Consider the following 25,137-nt stretch of genomic DNA (forward strand, 5'->3'; position numbering starts at 1 on the left):
AATGGCTTCAATCAACTCGTACACATGCTAGTGGGTTTCAACTATTTACTGTGGCAATGACAGGTCATGCAGAGGAATGGGTTCAACTACCGCAGCACAAAGTAGCAGATGAATCGTTGTTCTCCTAATGCAATAACTGAGAGCAGGAGCGAGAGAGTAGGATTGTATTGGAATGAACAAGGGGGTTTGCTTGCCTGGTAGATTAATAGAGGGGGCACTGCTCCTCAGACAGGTACTCTGGAACGGTCTCCGGAGTAGGACCTATCAAGAAGGAACGATGTCGACAATCAAAACACAAGCATTTGCAACAATAGGATGCATGAACATGGCATGTATATGTGATGTGGTTTGAACTAATGCAACTAGTATTCAATTTGAATGAAGTCCATTTGAACCAAGGGTTCAAATGCAACTCCAAATTAAGCTCTTTATATAAGCCATTTTAGTGTTTCACTTATACAGTAGGTATAAGTTGGTTTGTCATGCATGAAACTAGTACATATGGAAAGATTGAAATTTTCTCATAAATTTTCATATATAAATTATTTCAATCTGAGCTACGGTTGAATTACTATGATTTTTTGAAGTTTATATCATTTTTTGGAATTTCCTGATTTATTTTAAATCCAGAAAATGGACAACTGCGTCAGCCTGACGTCATGCCTGCGTCAGCAGGTCAACGGTGCTGACCAGGTCAAACCTGACGTGTGGGGTCCACACATCAGTGACACAGTGTTAAACAAGGGGGTTTTACTAATCTAATTAAAAGATTAGGGCGCAGGGGCCCACTGTCAGTGTCAGAGTTAGCTTAAATGGTGATTAGCGCTAAGCTAATCACCTGGCCGACAGGGCCTGCATGTCAGGCCGGTGAGGTCGTCGGCGGCGACCTTAGGACGCGGCGGCGTCCGCGTTACAGGCCACGGGGGCGGCGGCTAAGGGCACCGGGGCGTAGCCCGGGCTGGTCCACATCCAGGGGAGTAGACGAGAGGCTGCGGGGGTGGCGGAGCTCGCCGGAGAGAAGCTCGCGGCGGCGGCCAGAGCACCGCTTCGAGCAGGAGCGGGCTGCGGAGCACGGGGAGGCCACCCGAGGGGCTCTGCGGCACCCTCGTGGCACCAGGAGCACGGTGACGCGCTCGGTTGCGGGCTGCGGTGACCAGGGCGACAGCGGCGACATGGACGGCGGCGAGAAGCTATGGCGCGATAACGGAGGAACGGGGAGAGGGAGACGGAGCAGAGGCTCACAGCGGACTCGACGGGCTTGTCGGCGAGCTCGGGGACGCGTTGAAGATGGCGGGGCGGCGAAGACGATCTCCGGCGACCGGAGATGAAGACAGCGGCGATGGCGACTCTCCAAGGCCTCCCGAGGCGCGTGGCTTGACGAAGAGGTAGCCGGCAATGTGGCGGAGCTTCTGGGCGCAGCGGTAGGGCAAGGGGTGGCCGGTGGCCGCGGTGCTGCTCGTCGGCGGCGGTGGGCGCGTTCAGACGCGAGAGAGAAAGCGAGGGAGATGAGAGGAGAGGACCGGGGGAGAGTGAGAGAGGTACGGGGGCGTGTCGCGTCATCTGGGCGTTCCAAGGCGACGAGGAGGACGCCAGGCAGGTAGCTACATGCCGGCGCGCACGGCGTCGGGCACCGCTTCCCCTCTGCCTACTGACAAGAGGAGGAAGACGGCTATGCCTCTGGTGGGCTGGGCCAAAATAGGAACGGGCCGGCCTGAGGCGCCAGGCGGCTGTAGGTAAGTGCCAGGTAAGCTTTCTGTTTTTGTTTCTTTTCTATTTTTCTGACATATGTTTTGATTTAATAAAAATACCAAATCATTTTATTTTCTTATGCCAATTTTTGTAGGAACTAGTGGTATTATTCCAGAGCTCCCCAACAAGTGGCACAATTTTTGGACATATATTATATATATAACATATATATATCCAATGCAAATAATTATGCATTAATTCCAAATGCCCGAAATAAATACTTATGAGCTCCTAAAAATATTGGTTTGATTTTTATCTCTGTTCAATATTTTCAGAGAGCAACATGAGCATTTTCTTGGACCCTTTTGGAGCAATTTTTATTTGGGTCATTTCCAGAAATGATTTTGAGGGTTTCACAAATCCCCATTTCAAATTTAAATGGAATTTAAACATGATGCACAAATGACTAACTAGTCTAGGTCATACCAGAACTAGGGATGTGACAACTCTCCCCCACTTGAAAGAATCTCGTCCCGAGATTCACGGGTCGACGGAAAGAAAGCGGGGTACTCCAGTCGAAGACGATCTTCTCGCTCCCAAGTAGCTTCTCTCTCAGAATGATGAGACCACTGAACCTTGAGAAACTTGATGTCATGACGTCGGGTGACATGCTCTGCTTGATCAAGAATGAGAACTGGGTACTCTCGGTATGTGAGGTTATCTTGGAGATCAAGCATTTCGTGGTCCACTCCGCAGATGGGATCCGAGAAGCAACGCCTGAGTTGAGAGACGTGGAAGACATCATGCACTCTGGAAAGATGTGGAGGTAGTTCCAACTGGTAGGAAACCTCTCCTCGTTTAGCGAGAATGCGAAAAGGACCAATGTAACGAGGAGCCAACTTGCCCTTGATACCGAATCGATGGATACCCTTCAAAGGAGTAACCCGAAGGTAAGCTTTGTCGCCAATTTCATAAGTCATATCCTTATGATGACGATCATACTGGCTCTTTTGACGAGACTGGGCTGTTTTCAAATTCTTACAAATGATGCGAACTTGCTCTTCTGCCTCCTGGATCATGTCCGGTCCAAAGAATTGTCTTTCACCGGTTTCTGACCAGTTCAAAGGTGTTCGACATCTTCGTCCGTAGAGAATCTCAAAAGGAGCTTTCTTGAGACTGGATTGATAACTATTGTTATAAGCAAACTCGGCAAAAGGAAGACATTTCTCCCAATCCATACCGAATGAGATAACGCAAGCTCTAAGCATGTCTTCGAGAATTTGGTTGACCCTTTCCACCTGACCACTCGACTGAGGGTGGAAAGCGGTACTGAAGGAAAGATGGGTTCCCATGGCAGTTTGCAAACTCTCCCAGAAATGAGAAGTGAAAAGACTACCACGGTCTGAATTGATCTCTAGTGGAACACCATGAAGTGATACTGTTCAAGAAATATATAAGTCAGCGAGCTGACTAGCAGTGATGCTCTCTCGAACAGGAAGGAAGTGAGCCACTTTGGAGACACGATCAACGACTACGAATATAGCGTTATTCCCTTTCTTGGTCCTGGGAAAGCCGGTGATGAAATCCATACCAACTTTATCCCACTTCCATTCAGGAATAGCTAAAGGCTGAAGGGTGCCAGCAGGTCCTTGATGCTCTGCCTTAACGCGACGACAAACGTCACAGTTAGCAATAAACTGAGCAATTTCTCTCTTCATCCTAGTCCACCAGAACCTCTGGCGTAGGTCCTGATACATCTTAGTACTACCGGGATGAATTGTGAGAGGAGATTCATGCGCCTCCTTAAGAATCAGTTGTCGAAGATGCTGCTTCTTGGGGACCACCAGACGGTTCTCAAAGAAAACAACACCTCGATCATCAACAGAGAAACTACCAGCAGCTCCCTTCTTCACGTTATCCTTGATTCGAGAAATACCCGTATCATACTGCTGGCTAGTTATGATCTGATCCTCAAGGGTAGGTTTCGCCACCAAGGTAGAAAGGAATCCACGAGGAGCAATGTGAAGGTTAAGCTTACAGAATTCATCATGGAGAAGTGGTTGGCCCTGCTGCAACATGAGATTGTTGCAATAGGACTTACGACATAGCGCATCAGCCATGACATTGGCTTTGCCTGGGGTGTAGGTAATCCCTAGATCATAATCTGAGATCAACTCCAACCAACGTCTTTGCCTAAGGTTCAAATCTGGTTGGTTGAAGATATACTTGAGACTCTGGTGGTCGGTGTAGATCTCGCAACGTTTACCAAGGAGGTAATGTCGCCAGGTCTTGAGTGCATAGACTACGGCTGCAAGCTCTAGATCATGTGTAGGATAATTCTCCTCATGTGGATGCAACTATCGAGATGCATAGGCAATCACATGATGATCCTGCATAAGAATGCAACCTAGTCCCCGTCGTGAAGCATCGCAGTAGATAACAAAGTCCTTCGTGAAATCCGGTGGCACAAGTATGGGAGGAGATGTCAGGTGTCTTTTCAGTTCCCGAAAACTGTACTCACACTGTGGGGACCACTCAAACTTTTTATCTTTCTTGAGAAGTTCCATGAGGGGTTTAGCTACTTTGGAGAAGTTTTCAACAAAGCGGCAACAATAGCTGGCTAGAGCAAGGAAACTCCTAACTTGTTTAACGGTTTCAGGTGGAGTCCAATCAAGAACGGCCTTAACTCTCCCGGGATTGACTGTAATGCCCTTACCAGAGATTACGTGGCCTAGGTAGGTCACTTCTGGCAACCAAAATTCACACTTGGAGAACTTGGCATAAAGACGGTGCTCTCTGAGTTTTGCTAGCACAAGTCTAAGATCTTCGGCATGCTCTTCCTCGTTCTTCGAGTAAATAAGAATATCATCAAGGTAAACCACGACGAACTTATCTAAGTACTCCATGAAGATCGAGTTCATCAAGCGGGAGAAAGTTGCTGGAGCATTGGTTAGACCGAATGACATGACGGTGTACTCGTACTGGCCATAACGAGTGACAAAGGCTGTCTTGGGGATGTCCCTGTTTCTTATATTGATTTGGTGGTAGCCTAACCTCAAATCCATCTTAGAAAAGACTGAGGATCCAGCGAGCTGATCATACAGGTCGTTGATCCTGGGGAGCGGATATTTGTTCTTTATCGTGACCAAATTAACGGGAGGATAATCTACAACCATCCGGTGCGTACCATCCTTCTTCTTAACGAAGAGGACGGGGCAAGCCCAAGGAGAAGAACTAGGACGGATGAAACCCTTTTGCAAGGACTCATCAAGTTGTTTCTTAAGCTCGGCTAGTTCTAAGGGTGCCATTTTGTAAGGTCTCATAGAGATTGGAGCGGTTCCTGGAATAAGGTCTATGACGAACTCTACATCTCTGTCAGGTGGAACACCTGGCAGTTCCTCTGGAAAGACATCCGGAAAGTCACGGACTACCGGGATATCTTCAAGGTCAGGGAGAGGGCTAGCATTAAGAGAATAGAGCTGACGCTTTGCAACTCTGGTGGAGACAGTGACTATCTTGCCAGATGGGTGTGTAAGCTGAACAGATCTGGTGTAACAATCAATCTTGGCATGATGAGCTGTCATCCAGTCCATACCCAAGATGATGTTAATGTCTAAGGACTTGAGGGCTACAAGTGATGCAAGGAATACAAGTCTATCAACAAGGATTTCATTACCATAGCTAATTCTGGTGGTTTGCCATCCAGACCCTGGGGTTTGGATTTCAAGCGGAGATGGCATATCACAAAATGACATGTCGTGCAAACGAGCATAGCCTTTAGATATGAAGGAGTGAGATGCTCCAGTATCGAATATAACCGATGCTGGATGACAGTTGACAAGGAGTGTACCAAGAACGACATCCGGATCATCATGAGTGTCTTCAGCTGAGACGTGATGCACACGTCCATGTTTAGTGCGAGCTGGCTTGGCGCTGATCGTCTTGCTTGATGGCTTAACACATCCAACAGTCTTCTCGGGCTGGTGTGGAGCATAACTAGTCTGAGAGCAGTCACGTGTATAGTTTCCTGGCTTCCCGCATGTGAAGCAAGTCCCTGAAGTTGGACGTGGACCCGCACTAACAAGCGGTCTACCAGTAGATCTAGGTGGAGCATACGACTGAGCTGGGGGAGGCACCACATAGGATGGCCTCGGTGTATATCCATAAGGAAGAGTGGAGTTTGGAACCCAAATCCGGCGCTTCTGAGAACCAGAACCGGAAGAAGATCCCAAATCACAGGTGTGCTTACGAGACTCCTCGTAAGTGAGCTGAGCTGTCTCTGCATTTTCACAAGAGCTTGGAATGTATCACAATGATGTAGGTGGAGATCACGACGCAACTTGGGGTTGAGACCCTTCTGGAACCTAGCCTGCTTCTTGGCGTCCGTGGACACCTCTTCTGTGGCATAGCGGGCAAGGTTCTCGAACTCTCTGCTGTAAGCATCAACAACCATCTTACTTTGGGTGAAATTACAGAACTCTTCTCTCTTGTGATCGATGAGGGCCTGAGGTATGTGATGCTCGCAAAAAGCCTCAATGAAATTCCTCCAGGTAGGAATCTGGCCAGCTGGAAGCATAGCCTCATAGTTCTGCCATCAAAGACTAGCAGGACCTTCCAGGTGGGATGTGGCATAGGTGACCTTGTCATTTTCAGCTACGTTCGCGGAACGCAGCTTATGATTGATGCTACGGAGCCAGTCATCTGCATCGAGTGGCTCAATGGAATGATGAAAGGTAGGTGGGTGCAAGTGAATGAAGTCATGAATGGTTGCAGACCCTTTGAACTGAGATGCGGTGTTCTCCTCGATACGCGCCAAGAGGCGGTTAGACTCGCGCTTGTTTCTCTCCATCTCTAACATGAACTCTGCCAACGAAGGCTGGTCGGGAGGATCCTGGCTACGAGCAATAGAACTTTGCTTGACTGATGACATCCTGAGAAACGAAACCAAGGACGGAATCAGCATCAACTATCGACTCTAGAATGTAGGATAAGGAAATTAGTAACTCTCGAACTCCTAGGGCAATTCCGGCAGCATAACGGCAGTAAAATGCTCAGAATGAGACATCCTACTAAGATGGGGAAGTAACATACTCAACATCATCACTCAAGGTTCTGAGATAGTACTAACCAGACTACACCGGAAGTACTCGAAACAGGGGTAAGACTCTGATCAACCAATCATATGGGACTACGGAGTAGTAACACGTGATCCTAATAGACAGAAGAGAATGCCTAGTTCCTTAACCCCGTAGGAAAGATAGGATGACTCAGATCAGAAGGCCATGAGGTAAATAAGTAAAAAGAGCCTTACGTTCCTTCCCACAATCAATTCCCCTATATAACTAAAGAATTTCTAGAATCAACTTCGACCAGTTTGGCTCGGTAATCCTACAGGCAGTTAGGCTTTGATACCAAAGCTGGCAGGACCCCGATTCTATGCCACACCGATCTAGCATGTAACACCTCATATCACTTTGCGGCCTCACACACGGTATTCCCACGGGTGTCGCCTTACCATGCCTGGGACCATTCGCGCCTTTTGGCACACGTATATGATGGTGTCGCTAGCATCCATATGACAAGAACCCGGGCTGACATGGCTAGTCGTGAACCCGAAGTGGCACTAACTTACAGGGACAGGCGTACATGACCCAACAACGGACGTGTCGGTCATCAGCGACTGAACCCGAGCTGTAGCAACTGGGCTATCAGGACTCCGGTAAACCGGGCTGTAGCAGGCTAATAGGACTCCGGTAGACACCGCGTGACATTTCCCCGAAGGGACAGACACAGGAACGAAGAAGGACACATGCCGGCCAGCCTAAGTGTTCCGTAGCAGTAGCAAGCTACCAGGGCTCAGTGGAAGCACTAGGAGACATTTCCCGGTAAGAGAGGCTACTAAGGATAAACAAATAGATAGTCAGATCCCACACATAGCAATACACATTACACGTATGCATAACATGCAAGTATGTGTTGTACAACATGGCATCACAGCATGACTCAACAACTCATATAGATAAAGGCTCAGAAGATCCATCATAGCATTATTACAAACAGGGGTCACATGACCCAACATTTAGAGAAAACAAGCAACAAGCGGAAGCATTACATGTCTGAGTACAGACATCTACAAATGAAAAAGGCTGAAGAGCCTGACTACCTACAACATCCTATCAAGATCGTAGCTGAGGTACAAGCTACTCGTCGAAGTCCACGAGAACACTAGTAAGACCGAAGTCTCCGCTGCAAAAACATAAATAAAGCAACATGAGTACAAAGGTACTTAGCAAGTCTTACATCAGATCCTATCATACATGCATTTGTATCAAGAGGGTAATGTGGGGTTTAGTTGCAGCAAGCCAGCTTTGACTCAGTGGCTATCCTATTCTACGACTACGAGAAACTTCTTTGAGGTGATATGGCGCACACGAGTCCACTAATCACCACACAATACACTACCATGGATTCATCCCCGTCTCCCTACGAGAAGGCCATCCATAGCACTCACACTTGTCTTGAGCATTTTAGAGTATCCACTTCAAGTTGTCTATGTACCATGTAAGCATCCAAGAAGTCCATAACCGCGGACCCGACTATTCGAATATATCATGTTAACCCTGCAGGGGTGTACTTCTTCAAACACGCTCTCACCACTTACCGCCATGTACACGTCATGTATCTCGGCAACCTTCAAGCGGAAGCCTGGCGAGGGTGTTGGCCATGACATGACTAACCACACAAGACTCTAGCCCAGGTTTATTGCCTATTCGGGTTCCATCCACAAGGAGATCCGGCCGGGGTGTCACTCACGGCCCCAAACAATGTGTGCAGGGTTCCCGAGCCCACCATCCGGGTGCCACTCGGTACACCAGGCCACGTGTGCCTAGTCTGTCCCAAGCCCACCCTGCCGGGTGCCACTTGGTAGAAAAATAGCACTACCTACAAACACCAGAAACTAGTTGCGACTCCTGGACAGAGACCAAGTTGGTTAATAAGTCGAGAGAGTCAATTAAGGATCCCAATGTGTGGTAGTATCGAGTCATTGGACAACATACATAGAACTCAGTGCTTAAGGACAGTTCCAGTGAGACAACCCACCATGTACTCCTACATGGCCTCTCACCGCTACCTTTACCAAATCGTGTTCACACACTTCACTCTCAGCATCAGAACATAGAGCACTGTACTCCAATTCATTCCCAATGAATCAGACTTGACACACTCTAAGCAATAGCAGGCATGGCATGGTAGGAACACAACAATGGCTTCAATCAACTCCTACACATGCTAGTGGGTTTCAACTATTTACTGTGGCAATGACAGGTCATGCAGAGGAATGGGTTCAACTACCGCAACACAAAGTAGCAGATGAATCGTTGTTGTCCTAATGCAATAACTAAGAGCAGGAGCGAGAGAGTACGATTGTATCAGGATGAACAAGGGGGTTTGCTTGCCTGGTAGATTAACAGAGGGGGCACTGCTCCTCAGACACGTACTCTGGAACGGTCTCCGGAGCAGGACCTATCGAGAAGGAACGGTGTCGACAATCAAAACACAAGCATATGCAACAATATGATGCATGAACATGGCATGTAGATGTGATGTTGTTTGAACTAATGCAACTAGTATTCAATTTGAATGAAGTCCATTTGAACCAAGGGTTCAAATGCAACTCCAAATTAAGCTATTTATATAAGCCATTTTAGTGTTTCACTTATACAGTAGGTATAAGTTGGTTTGTCATGCATGAAACTAGTATAGATGGAAAGATTGAATTTTTCTGATAAATTTTCATATATAAATTATTTCAATATGAGCTACGGTTGAATTACTATTATTTCAATAGCAGGTCGACGGTGCTGACCAGGTAAAACTTGACGTGTGGGGTCCACACATCAGTGACACAGTGTTAAACACGGGGTTTTTACTAATCTAATTAAAAGATTAGGGCGCAGGGGCCCACTGTCAGTGTCAGAGTTAGCTTAAATGGTGATTAGCACTAAGATAATCACCTGGCCGACAGGGCCCGCATGTTAGGCCGGCTAGGTCGTCGGCGACGACCTCAGGATGCGGCGGCGTCCGCGTTATAGGCCACGGGGGCGGCGGCTAAGGGCACCGGGGCGTAGCCCGGGCTCGTTCGCATCCAGGGGAGCAGACGGGAGGTTGCGGGGGCGGCGGAGCTCGCCAGAGCGAAGCTCGCGGCGGCGGCCGGAGCACGGCTTCGAGCGGGAGCGGGCTGCAGGGCACAAGGAGGCCACCCGAGGGGCTCTGCGGCACCCTCGTGGCACCAGGAGCACGGTGACGCGCTCGTTTGCGGGCTGCGGTAACCAGGGCGACGGCGGTGACATGGACGGCGGCGAGAAGCTACGGCCATGGCGGGGCAAGGGGGCTACGGCGCGAGAACGGAGGAACGGGGAGAGGGAGACGGAGTAGAGGCTCACAGCGGACTCGACGGGCTTGTCGGCGAGCTCGGGGACGCGCTGAAGACGGTGGGGCGGCGAAGACGATCTCCGGCGACCAGAGATGAAGACGGCGGCGATGGAGACTCTCCAGGGCCTCCCAAGGCGCGTGACTTCACAGAGAGGTAGTCGGAGATGTGGCGGAGCTTCTGGGCGCAGCGGCAGGGCAAGGGGTAGCCGGTGGCCGCGGTGGTTCTCGTCGGCGGCGGTGGGCGCGTTCGGACGCGAGAGAGAAAGCGAGGGAGAGGAGAGGAGAGGACCGGGGGAGAGTGAGAGAGGTACGGGGGCGCGTGGCGTCGTCTGGGCGTTCCAGGGCGACGAGGAGGACGCCACGCAGGCAGCTGCGTGCCGGCGCGCACGACATCGGGCACCGCTTCCCCTCTGCCTACTGGCAAGAGGAGGAAGACGGCTATGCCCCTGGTGGGCTGGGCCAAAACAGGAACGGGCCGGCCTGAGGCGCCAGGCGGCTGTAGGTAAGCGCCAGCTAAGCTTTCTGTTTTTGTTTCTTTTCTATTTTTCTGACATATGTTTTGATTTAATAAAAATAACAAATCATTTTATTTTCTTATGCCAATTTTTGTAGGAACTAGTGGTATTATTCCAAAGCTCCCCAACAAGTGGCACAATTTTTGGACATATATTATATATATAACATATATATATCCAATGCAAATAATTATGCATTAATTCCAAATGCCCAAAATAAATACTTATGAGATCCTCAAAATATTTGTTTGATTTTTATCTCTGTTCATTATTTTCAGAGAGCAACATGAGCATTTTCTTGGACCCTTTTGGAGCGATTTTTATTTGGGTCATTTCCAGAAATGATTCTAAGGGTTTCACAAATCCCCATTTCAAATTTAAATGGAATTTAAACATGATGCACAAATGACTAACTAGTCTAGGTCATACCAGAACTAGGGATGTGACAACTAACCTATTAACCGGAGGCCCAGCCCATATTGCTGTTTTATTGCATGTTTCAGTATTTCGAAGAAAAGGAATATCAAACGGAGTCCAACCGGAATGAAACCTTCGGCATCGTGATTTTTTGGAAGAATATCATCCTGGAGACTTGGAGTTCAAGTCAGAAGATCCTCGAGGAGGCCATGAGATAGGGGGCGCCCCCCGCCCTACTGGCGCGCCCCCTATCTCGTGGGCCCCTCGAGCACCTCCCGACCGACTTTTTTCGCCTATATAAGCCTACGTACCCTAAAACCATCGAATATCAAGATAGATCGGGAGTTCCGCCGCCACAAGCCTCTGTAGCCACCAAAAACCTCTCGGGAGTCCGTTCCGGCACCCTGCCAGAGGGGGAACCCATCACCGGTGGCCATCTTCATCATCCCGACGCTCTCCATGACGAGGAGGGAGTAGTTCACCCTCAGGGCTGAGGGTATGTACCAGTAACTATGTGTTTGATCTCTCTCTCTCGTGTTCTCTCTATGGCACGATCTTGATGTATCGCGAGCTTTGCTATTATAGTTGGATCTTATGATGTTTCTCCCTCTCTACTCTCTTGTGATGAATTGAGTTTCCCTCCTGAAGTTATCTTATCGGATTGAGTCTTTGATTTGAGAACACTTAATGTATGTCTTGTCGTGTTTATCTGTGGTGACAATGGGATATCACGTGCCACTTGATGTATGTTTTGGTGAACAACTTGCGGGTTCCGCCCATGAACCTATGCATAGGGGTTGGCACACGTTTTCTTGACTCTCCAGTAGAAAATTTGGGGCGCTCTTTGAGGTACTTTGTGTTGGTTGGATGAATCTGAGATTGTGTGATGCATATCGTATAATCATGCCCACGGATACTTGAGGTGACAATGGAGTATCTAGGTGACATTAGGGTTTTGGTTGATTTGTGTCTTAAGGTGTTATTCTAGTACGAACTCTTGAATAGATTGATCCAAAAGATTAACTTTGAGGTGGTTTCGTACCCTACCATAATCTCTACGTTTGTTCTCCGCTATTACTGGCTTTGGAGTGACTCTTTGTTGCATGTTGAGGGATTTTTATATGATCTATCTATGTTATTATTGTTGAGAGAACTTGCACTAGTGAAAGTATGAACCCTATGCCTTGTTTCCTATCATTGCAATACCGTTTATGCTCACTTTTATCATTAGTTACCTTGCTGTTATTATATTTTCATATTACAAAAACCTATATCTACCATCCATATTGCACTTGTATCACCATCTCTTCGCCGAACTAGTGCACCTATACAATTTGCCATTGTATTCGTTGTGTTGGGGACACAAGAGACTCTTGTTATTTGGTTGCAGGGTTGCTTGAGAGAGACCATCTTCATCCTACGCCTCCTACGGATTGATAAACCTTAGGTCATCCACTTGAGGGAAATTTGCTACTATCCTACAAACCTCTGCACTTGGAGGCCCAACAACGTCTACAAGAAGAAGGTTGTGTAGTAGACATCAGGGACTCGTCAAATCGGGCAGCTGCCGAGGCAGCGTAGGGAAGCGGAGACGCCCATGTCCAATCAACCGCCACGCGGCAACCAAGGCCGCAGGCTGTGGGAGCCTGCGGCACTCCACACTTTCCCTTTGGCTTTGCTGCTAAGCCAAGTCCGAGCGCGCCTTGGGCCCAGGGGCTACTGTCGGCGTCCTGGGAATGGGGGTCCCCAGACATGCCTGCCTGCGGTCTGCTGCGTGGTTCAGCCAGCGGCCCAGTATGGTCCGTCTTCATCAACAAATGCTCAAGACCCTCACGAGGGGCCAAGCCTTGCGGGGCGGACGACACAACGCCTCCTCAGGGGCGGCCTCACCAGGCAGGCTCACGAGGAGGCGGAGAGATCAAGGCACGGGGTACCTCGCGAGGTGCTCATGAAGCAAGCCATGACGATCAAGACCAGGCGGGCGCCAGCCTGCACAGTGTCCTCGTTTCCTCTTTGGTGCAAAGGGGGCAAGTGGAGGCGCGGAGTACCGAGGCATCAGGCAAAGGTTTCCATATCAGTGCAATGAGACCAAGACCAGCAGGACGGCAGGATGGAGGTCACCATGGAGCCCAAGACGGCGTCATCACCAGTGCCTTTGGCAGTCGAAGACCACCTTTAGTCAGGATAGCTTGTACTAGTTGTCCCCTTTCAAAATGGCCGTTGTTGGCTCCCTTCCCACTCAGTATTTGGGAAGAGGACCAGGGCCTCTATAAATAGGGCTAGCCACCGCAGTAGAAGGCATCTCATCTAGAGCCAACGGAGACGGATTGATTCCTCCCCAAACACACCACCACAAGAACACCTCTCCTCGCGAGGTTGTTCTTCCTCTGTACTGTTCATCATCAGCCCAAGAGGCAATCCACCACACCACACACTGGATTAGGGTATTACACCACAACGGTGGCCCGAACCAGCATAAACCTCGTGTCTCTTGTGTTCTTCATCGTGCTAGCTCAGAATCACGGCGAGGTTGTGGGTGTGTTTCGGTAGGGAGAAGATCTCCGTGCGCACCCCAGAGTTCGAACCTTAAGTGTTTTGCCGGTGCCCAATATCCGACACAGTTCACCAAAATGGCTAGAAAAATTATACATGTGTCCTCGGGTGCATGTTTTGGTCCCATGCCAGGAATGGGAACGAATTACAACCGTATCGGCGTCTTGGCTCGTGCTCAAGTATTTAGAATCTCGGTTTTTAAATCCCCGTAAATCCTAAACTCACTAGAAAGGCAAGAAAGTTGGCATGGTGTCACGTCATGGCGCATATATGTCGTGGTAAAAAAACATTGTTCAATTGGGGCCAAGCTTTATTACGAACCTCCTACAAACTAGAGCTTCTCTCAAAGAAGCCTTGTGGTTCCAATAGGGACATGTGTTACCCTTGTGGTGAAACATAATCACTGCCACTTTTCGCCTTGTATTTTCTTCTATGGGCAACATGGAACGACAGGATATCCATGCTGAAATTTAAACTTATTCAGGGTTCGTTTGGCCTTTTTTTACACTAATTGAGTTTCCTAGGCATTTACTATCCATAATTCAAATCTGAACCTCAAATACATGATCCAGTTCCCCAAAATGGCTAGAAAAATTATACATGCATGTGTCCTTGGGTGCATGTTCAGGTCCCACGCCAGGAATGGGAACGAATTACAACCGTACCGGCGTCCTGGCTCATCCTCAAACATTTGGAATCTCGGTTTTCAAATCCCCGTAAATCCAAAACTCACAAGAATGTCATGAAAGTAGGCATGATGTCACGTCATGGCACATACATGTCATGGTAAAAACATTGTCCGTTTTGGGCCAAGATTTATTACAAACCTCTTTCAAATCGGAGCTTCTCTCAAAGAATCCTCATGATTCCGATAGAGAAACGTGTTCCCCTTGTTGTCGAAACGTAATGACTGCCTCTTTTCGCCTTGTATTTTCTTCTACGGGCAACATGGAACGACATGATATCCATGCTAAAATTTAAACTTATTTAGGGTTCGTTTGGCCTTTTTATACACTAACTGTGTTTCCTAGGCATTTAATGTCCATAATTCAAATCTGAACTACAAATACATGCTCAAGTTCACCAAAATGGCTATAAAAATTGTACATGTGTCCTTGGGAGCATGTTTAGGTCACATGACAGGAATGGGAACGGATTACAACCGTACCAGCGTTCTGGCTTGTCCTCAAACATTTGGAATCTCAGTTTTTGAATCCTCGTAAATCCAAAACTCACCAGAAAGTCATCAAAGGTGGCATGGTGTCACGTCATGGCAAATATATGTCGTGGTAAAAACATTGCCAATTTGGGCCAAGCTTTATTACAAACCTCTTAGAAACCGGAGCTTCTCTCAAGGAAGCCTCGTGGTTCCGATAGGGAAACGTGTCCCCCTTGTGGTGAAACGTAATTCCTCCCTCTTTTCGCCTTGTATCTTCTTCTACGGGCAATATGGTACGACATGATATTCATGCTGATATTTAAACTTATTCAAGGTTCGTTTGGCATTTTTATACACTAATTGAGTTTCCTAGGCATTTAATGTCCATAATTAAAATATGAACTACAAATAAATGCTCCAGTTCACCAAAATGGCTAGAAAAAGTACACATATGTCCTTGGGTGCATGTTTAGGTTCCATGCTAGGAATGGGAACGAATTACAACCTTACCGGCGCCTTGGCTCATCCTCAAACATTTGGAATCTTTATTTTTAAATCCACATAAATCCAAAACTCACCAGAAAGTCATCAAAGGTGACATGGTGTCACGTCATGGCACATATATGACATGGTAAAAACATTGCCAATTTGGGCCAAGCTTTATTACAAACCTCTTACAAACTGGAGGCTGTCGCAAGAACCCTCGTGGTTTTGGTAGGGCAACGTGTCCCCATGTGGGCCAAATGATAATCGCTCCCTCTTCTAGCCTCGTATTTTCTTCTACACACAACGCGGAACAACGGGAGATTTGTGCTGAACTTTGAAATTATTCAGTGTTCATTTGAACGTTTTTATTCATTAATTGAGTTTTCTAGGCATTTAATGTCCATAATTCAAATCCGAACTACAAATACATGCTCGAGTGCACCAAAATGGCTAGAAAAAACATACATGTGTACTCGGGGTGCATGATTAGGTCCCATGGAACGAATGAGAATGAATTCAACCGTCTCGCCGTCCTGCCTTGGCCACAAACATTGCGAATCTCAGTTTATAAATCTCTGTAAATCCAAAACTCACCAGGAAATCATGAAACTTGGCAGGGTGTCACTACATGGTACATATAATTGTCCAGTTTGTGCGGAGCTATATTACAAGCCTCTTACAAACCTAAGCTTCTCACAACCCTCGTGGTTTCATTGGGCGAAATGATAATCGCTTCCTCTTCAAGCCTTGAACATTGTTTTCTACATGCAACATAGAATAATAGGAGTGTCGTGCTGAAATTTGAAACTGTTCAGGGTTCATTTGGCCATTGTATATATTACTAATTAAGTTTTCTACTCATTTAATGTAGTCCATAATTCAAATTTGAACTACAAGCACATGCTCCAGTGAAGCAAAATGGGTGGGAAATCTTACATGTTTCATTGGGTGCATGTTCAGGTCTCATTTAAGCAATGGGAATCAATTATAAACTTGTCGATGTCCTGAAACATTAAGAATCTCGGTTTTTAAATCCTAGAAAATCTAAGACTCACCCAAAAAACATGAAACTTGGCATGGTTTCATGACATGGCAGAAATATGTCATGGTAAAAAAATCACCCAGTTTGAGAAGAGGCGCACACATTAGTAGACAACGATGTCCTTTTTGAAACAAAAAGCTGACACGTTAATATCACAAACGGTTGTATTATATGAACCATGTCAATATTTAACCACACTCAATGGTGTGCGTGCTGCTATTTGATTAGACAGCATGAGCGCGAAAAGTCCACAGTGCAGGCTTAACAGGACGCATGTCGGCCCAGCGCATCTTGAGAATGATGCTGAGGGCTCTTGCCGCAGCGACGCCCGGGGTCACCAATGTCGCGGCGCTACTCGTCGTGCATGACGTGGGACGACCGTAGTGCATGCATCAGCGGAATCGTCTTCCTACCCTTGGAGGTCCGCACGCCGCCCATAGGCAGCAAGTCTCCATCCTTGGGTGCGGTGGTGCGCGGATCGTCATCGTGGTTGCGGACGATTCTCCTCGCCTGGCTCCTGGTACCAGAATGGTGTGGGTGGTCTTGATCTCCACAGCCACCAGCATCTAAACCATTGCCCGTCCATGCTGGAACGAGCAGACCGGCTCCAGATGAACCGATCGATGTGATCGTCTTCTTCTTTGGAGCCGTGGTGATGAAGAAACTGACGTACTAACTACTAGTCCAGATTTGCACAACCTCTTCCCCTATCTGGCGTGCCTAAGATATCGGGGAAATGACACCTATGGGATCACATGGATCCCTTCTATGGTTGGCAGGAGAGAGGATTGCACAAAGAGCATGTCCAACAATCAACACGAAGGATTTTTACCCAGGTTCGGGCCCTAGTCCTGCTTTGAGTGTATATTTAGGGTTCTTGAACCATCACTAGCTGCTATGCGTGCCCGGTCCAAAAGTTCGAATCCTCCTCTAGTATGCCTTGGGCCTCATTTTATATGTCCAAAGGGGTGGCCACAGTGGCACGCATGAGGTGTAAAGTAGGTACAGTGCACATTCTTATCACTGACATTGTAGGACAAATGCATTCAATGTGCTGCTTACGTGCCCTATAACTTTATCGGGGACAGTAATAGAGCCCGTATCGTTCGTTGCCGCCTCACCCCATCTTGACATGCATCCAGGCTGATGAGTCATGCAATGCCAAGCTGACTGGCTAGCCGCTGCACTGGAGCGGTGGCAGGATCTTCATGAAGGTCTGCATGCCACCACGCAGGTGCGTGAGTAGTTGGCAGGCTGGTCGCTGCGTTGGAACGGCCGTGGGGTAGCGGACCCTTGTCGTGTGCGAGCCTCGTTGTGGCTTCGCAATTTTCCCCGACAAGATTCTTGCCGGGGTCTCGCGATCGTCCCTGGCAAGGGCCTTGCCGGGGGACTTCTTCTTCTGGTCTCCACGAAGACCTGCATGCTACCAGTCTTCACAAAGATCTGCATGCTAGTGCGCATGTGCCCCTAAGTCTTGGTCTTGACGTTGTCGATGGTGTCAGAGCTCTTAGCCTCAAGGGTGGTGGCCTTCTGGTGCATCGCAGATTACCTCAGCAAGGATCGTGCCGGGGCTTCGCGGCCATCCCGGCAAGGGTCTTACCGGGGGCCCAACTTGTCTTCTAATCTCTGTTTACTGGCTTGAATGCTATCTTGGTCATCTTGTATTTTGCCTTCTACTGCTCCATCAAGCCTCGCCACGGGTGCGGCTACAACTGCTCGTGCACAAGTAAGGGGTACAAAAGGGCCCAGACATATGTACACTGACATAAGGTGTGATCATGTTTTGCTTGTGAGAGAAGTTTAGTCAACGGGTCTGTCACATTCAGATCTGTATGTATTTTGCAATTTTCTATGTCTACAAAGCTCCGTATGGAGCTACTCTAGCTAATTTCTCCCACTTTCAACATGTATTCAGATTGAGACTCTGAGTCATCCGAATCGGCGTCAAAGCTTGCATTGACGTAACCCTTTATAACGAACTCTTTATTACCTCCATAATCGAGAAATATCTCCTTAGTCGTCTTAGGCAACTAAGGATAATTTTGACCACTGTCCAGTGATCTACTCCTGGATCACTATTGTACACCCTTGCCAAACTCATGGCAAGGTACACAACAGGTCTGGTACACAACATGGCATACTTTATACAACCTATGGTTGAGGTATAGGGAATGACTTTCATTCTCTCTCTATCTTCTGCCGTGGTAGGGTTTTGAGTCTTACTCAACTTCACACCTAGCAACATAGGGAAGAACCCTTTCTTTTACTGATCCATTTTGAACTTCTTCAAAATCTTGTCAAGGTATGTACTTTGTGAAAGTCCTATTAAGCATCTCGATCTATCCCTATAGATCTTGATGCCCAATATATAGGTATTTTTACCGAGGTATTTTATAGAAAAATTCTTATTGAAGTATCCTTTTATGCTACCCAGAAATTGTATATCATTTCCAATCAACAATATGTCATCCACATATAATATCAGAATTGCTACAGAGCTCTGATACGTCCATTTTGCATCATGCTTTTATATCGATATTTATCGCATTATGGGCTGTTATTTCACGATATGTCACAATACTTATGGCTATTCTCTCTTATTTTACAAGGTTTACCATGAAGAGGGGGAATGCCACCAGCTGGAATTCTGGCTGGAAAAGGAGCAAATATTGGAGACCTATTCTGCGCAACTCCAAAATTCCTGAAACTCCACGGAATATCTTAAAATAAATAAAGAAAAATCGTCGCCAAAGATGAAGGCCAGGGGGCCCACACCCTGCTCACGAGGGTGGGGGCGTGCCCCTCCCCCCTGGGCGCGCCCCCCTACCTCGTGGGCCCCTTGGTGGCTCTCCGACGCCCATCTTCTCCTATATGAAGTCTTTTGATGAGAAAAAAAATCAGAAGCAACCTTTTAGGACGAGACTCCGCCGCCACGAGGCGGAACCTTGGCGGAACCAATCTAGGGCTCCGACAGAGCTGTTCTGCCGGGGACACTTCCCTCCGGGAGGGGGAAATCATCTTCATCATCATCACCAACGCTCCTCTCATCGGGAGAGGGCAATCTCCATCAACATCTTCACCAGCACCATCTCATCTCCAAACCCTAGTTCATTTCTTGTATCCAATTCTTGTCTCCAAGTCCGGGATTGGTGATAGTAGGTTGCTAGTAGTGTTGATTACTCCTTGTAGTTGATGCTAGTTGGTTTATTTGGTGGAAGATTATATGTTCAGATCCTTTATGCACATTATATCCCCTCTGATTATGAACATGAATATGCTTTGTGAGTAGTTATGTTTGTTCCCGAGGACAAGGGAGAAGTCTTGCTATTAGTAGTCATGTGAATTTGGTATTCGTTCGATATTTTGATAAGATGTATGTTGTCTAACCTCTAGTGGCGTTATGTGAACGTCGACTACATAACACTTCACCATTATTTGGGCCTAGAGGAAGGCATTGGGAAGTAATAAGTAGATGATGGGTTGCTAGAGTGACAGAAGCTTAAACCCTAGTTTATGTGTTGCTTCGTAAGGGGCTGATTTGGATCCATATGTTTCATGCTATGGTTAGGTTTACCTTAATACTTATGTTGTAGTTGCGGATGCTTGCAATAGAGGTTAATCATAAGTGGGATGTTTGTTCAAGTAAGAACATAACCCAAGCACCGGTCCACCCACATATCAAATTATCAAAGTACCGAACGTGAATCATATGAGCGTGATGAAAACTAGCTTGACGATATTCCCATGTGTCCTCGGGAGCGCTTTTCCTATTATAAGAGTTTGTTCCGGCTTGTCCTTTGCTACAAAAAGGACTGGGCCACCTTGCTGCACCTCATTTACTTTTGTTACTTGTTGCTCTTTACAATTTATCTTATCACAAAACTATCTGTTACCACTTATTTCAGTACTTGCAGAGAATACCTTGTGAAAACCGCTTATCATTTCCTTCTGCTCCTCGTTGGGTTCGACACTCTTACTTATCGAAATGACTATGATAGATCCCCTATACTTGTGGGTCATCAAGCTCCCACTCACTTTCTTGTAAATACATGCTTCACCATAAGTCTGTATAAAACCATATGCTTTGATCACCTCATCAAAGCGTATATTCCAACTCCAAGATGCTTGCACCAGTTCATAGATGGATCGCTGGAGCTTGCACACTTTGTTAGCACCTTTAGGATCGAAAAAACCTTCTGGTTTCATCATATACAACTCTTCTTTAAGAAATCCATTAAGGATTGCAGTTTTGACATCCATTTACCATATTTCATAAAATGCGGCAATTGCTAACATGATTCGGACAAACTTAAGCACCGCTACGCGTGAGAAAGTCTCATCGTAGTCAACCCATTGAACTTGTCAAAACACTTTTGCGACAAGTCGAGCTTTGTAGATACTAACATTACCATCAGTGTTAGTCTTCTTCTTGAAGGTCCATTTATTATACATGGCTTGCCGATCGTTTGGAAAATCCACCAAAGTCCACACTTTGTTCTCATACATGGATCTTATCTCAGATTTCATGGCCTCAAGCCATCCGTCAGAATCTGGGCTCATCATAGCTTCTTCATAGTTTGTAGGTTCACGTTGTTCTAATAACATGCCTTCCAGGACAGGATCACCATACCACTCTGGTGCTGATCGTGTTCTGGTTGACCTACGAGGTTCTGTAGTAACTTGATCTAAAGTTTCATGATCATCATCATTAGCTTCCTCTCTAGTTGGTGTAGGAATTACGGGAATTTTTTTTGTGATGCGCTACTTTCCAATTAGAGAGAAGGTACAATTACCTCATCAATTTCTACTTTCCACCCACTCACTTCTTTCGAAAAAAACTCCTTCTCTAGAAAGGACCCATTCTTGGCAACAAAGATCTTGCCTTCGGTTCTATGGTAGAAGGTGTACCCAATAGTTTATTTAGGCTATCCTATGAAGACGCACTTCTCCGATTTGGGTTCGAGCTTATCAGGCTAGAGCCTTTTGACATAAGCGTTACATCCCCAAACTCTAAGAAACGACAGCTTAGGTTTCTTGCCAAGCCACAGTTCATATGGTGTCGTCTCAACGGATTTAGACAGTGCCCTATTTAACGTGAATGCAGTTGTCTCTAATGCATAACCCCAAAATGATAGTGGTAAATCGGTAGGAGACATCATAGATCGCACCATCTCTAATAAAGTCCGGTTATGACATTCGGACACACCATTACGTTGTGGTGTTACAGGTGGCGTGAGTTGTGAAACTATTCCACGTTGTTTAAATGAAGGCCAAACTCGTAACTCAAATATTCGCCTCCACGATCAGATCATAGAAACTTTATTTTCTTGTTACAATGATTCTCCACTTCACTCTGAAATTCTTTAAACTTTTCTAATGTTTCAGACTTGTGTTTCCTCAAGTAGATATACCCATACCTACTCAAATCATCTGTGAAGGTTAGAAAATAATGATACCCTCCGCGTGCTTCAACACTCATCGGATGGCATACATCGATATGTATATATCCAATTAGTCATCAGCTCGCTCCATTGTTCCGAAGAATGGAGTTTTCGTCATTTTGCCCATGAGGCATGGTTTGCAAGTATCAAATGATTCATAATCAAGTGACTCCAAAAGTCCATCTGCATGGTGTTTCTTCATGCGCCATACACCAATATAACCAAAACGGCAGTGCCACAAGTATTTTTCACTATCATTATAAACTTTGCATCTTTTGACATCAATATTATGAATATGTGTATCACTATGATCGACATTCAATAAACCATTTACATTGGGTGTATGACCATAGAAGGTTTTATTCATGTAAAAAGAACAACAATTATTCTCTGACTTAAATCAATAATCGTATTGCAATAAACATGATCCGATCATATTCATGCTCAATGCAAACACCAAATAACATTTAATTAGGTTTAACACTAATCCTAAAGGTAGAGGGAGTATGCGATGGAGATCTTATCAACCTTGGAATCACTTCCAACACACGTCGTCACTTCGCCCTTAACTAGTCTCTGTTCATTTTGCAACTCTTGTTTCGAATTACTAATCTTAGCAACTAAACCGGTATCAAATACCTAGGGGCTACTATGAATACTAGTAAAGTAAATAACAATAATATGTATATCAAATATACCTTTGTTCACGTTGCCATCATTCTTATCCGCCAAGTATTTGGGGCAGCTCCGTTTCCAGTGACCATTATCCTTGCAATAGAAGCACTCAGTTTCAGGCTTGGGTCTAGCTTTGGGATTCTTCATGGGAGAGGCAACTTGTTTGTTGTTCTTCTTGAAGTTCCCTTTCTTTCCTTTGCCTTTTTTCTTGAAACTAGTGGTTTTGTTAACCATCAACACTTGATGCTCTTTTTCTTGATTTCTACCTTCGTCGATTTCAGCATCGCGAAGAGCTCAGGAATTGTTTTGTTCATCCCTTGCATATCATAGTTCATCACGAAGTTCTAGTATCTTGGTGATAGTGACTAGAGAATTATTGTCAATCACTATCTTATATGGAAGATTAACTCCCACTTGATTCAAGTGATTGTAGTACCCAGACATTCTGTGCACATGCTCACTGGCTGAGCTATTCTCCTCCATCTTGTAGGCAAAGTACTTGTCAGAGGACTCATACCTCTCAACATGGGATGAGCCTGAAATACCAATTTCAGCTCTTGGAACATCTCATATGCTCCGTGGCGCTCAAAACATTTTTGATGTCTTGGTTCTAAGGTGTAAAGCATGGCGCACAAAACTATTAAGTAGTCATCAAATCGAGCTTGCCGAACGTTCATCACGTCTGCATCTGCTCCTACAATAGGTCTGTCACCCAGCGGGGCATCAAGGACATAATTCTTCTGTGCAGCAATGAGGATAATCCTCAGATCGCAGATCCAGTCGGCATCATTGCTACTATCGTCTTTCAACTTAGTTTTCTCTAGGAACATATCAAAAAATAGGGGAGCTACAACACAAGATATTGATCTAAATAATTTGCAAACACTATCAGGACTAAGTTCATGGTAAATTAAAGTTCAATTAATCAAATTACTTAAGAACTCCCACTTAAATAGACATCCCTCAAGTCATCTATGTGATACGTGATCCAAATCAACTAACCCATGTCCGATCATCACGTGAGATGGGTGACGGTGTCCTGGACTAGGGGGTATGCACCACGTCGTCTCCCGGTCAGCTGGATCGGGCCGAGGACCCCCATGGTGGCTCACTATTGGGCCAGTTCAGACAGCCCATGCCGCATACAAGAAGGATTCCACAAGACTTGGCGCCCAAGACAAGGACTCCTCTAAACCCTAGGCCTACAGTGCATATATAAACCAAGGCCAGGCTAGTCAATAGACAATCTCATATACATTGCTACAATCTCGTGGTAGATACATGTACTCTGTACTACACCCATATGAAAACAATCAAAAGCAGCATGTAGGGTATTATATCTTCGAGAGAGCCCGAAGCTGGGTAAAACCCCATGTCCATGTTACCATCGCTCCAAGACGCCTAGCTTAGGACCCCTACTACGAGATACGCCGGATATAAAACCGACATTGGTGCTTTCATTGAGAGCCTGCTGGACGATCGTCGCGGATTGATGGGACAATCAGGTGATATTTTTTCAATTAGATCTGTTCTACGTAAACCCTATTTTTTGCAAAATTATGGGCGCTACCTCCTTCTACCTGATTTGCAGTCAAATCAAGATCAGGAAAAAGTGCCCGGCTTCTGGAAGTATACCTGATCCGCGTCATAAAAGTATTGGAGATGCAGGCGGCCGGGCACACATGCAGAAGGACGGAGAGGGTCAAAGCAAAAATAAAAAAAAATTCGAGCGGTGTTGCGGTCCAGGAGCCGCGCCGGACTACCTCCCACGTATTGCAGCGCACACGGGGCTGATAGGAGCTTTGCTCAGCGGCCATCCTTGGGAGATTCCTTCCTTGTTTGTTTTTTCTATTCCTTTTTTTATTCAGCAACCTAGGCAATCGTTGGACGCTAGTGTTTTCTCTGATGAAACCATAGTGTACTAACCCAATGGGCTACTAGTTTCACAGCACGGTTCCCTAGGTTTGGTCGTTGGATTATAGTAGTCCGGATACTACTACTCCACGTCAATATCAAATTCAGTCTATCTCTGGTACTGGCTTGTACTTGTTCTGTACAGATCGCATCGTTCACTCTACTACGGTCGTCATCCTCGAATAGCCTCTCACCGCCACCTAGGCCGGCAGACCTGTGTCGACATCGCTGTGTCACAATACCGTCACACCATCGAGCCGCCCTCGACACTCAGCATGTCTGCGGCCATTCTATCAGGACGACCTCGGCGTTCAGGCAATTGACTTACACCGCGCATTACCTGGCGCGACGACGCCGATTGAGGCCGAAGAGAGTTTGGCTCGGCGCAACCTCAAGGAGATTTGACCTTCTTTTTTCTTTTTTCCCTCTACATTATTTTGCATAAATTAATTATGCGAGGATTTTTTATATATTTATATTATTAGTATTTGGACTGCACTATTTTACATGTGTAGGTAATCGACTTCGACTGCGTCACACGGTCACTTCAGCAAGCCGTTGTCGTCATCCCAATCGGCATAAATTGGCCCTCGTGATCACCTTGATTGGTTGAATTGCCATACGGACATGTTCGGTTGCCTCTAGAACTTCGGCATCACTGAGAGAACTCTACATCATCGAGTGTTCGGCGCAAGGGCCATATGTCTTTTATTACTCACATTGCATAAATTATTAATTATGCACGATTTTTTTTAATTTTTTATTATCTCTGGCTTGCACTATTTTCTGTGCATAGGTAAATGATTCGGGTCA

Source organism: Triticum aestivum, chromosome 7B (genome assembly GCF_018294505.1).
Source record: "Triticum aestivum cultivar Chinese Spring chromosome 7B, IWGSC CS RefSeq v2.1, whole genome shotgun sequence".
NCBI lineage: Eukaryota > Viridiplantae > Streptophyta > Magnoliopsida > Poales > Poaceae > Triticum > Triticum aestivum.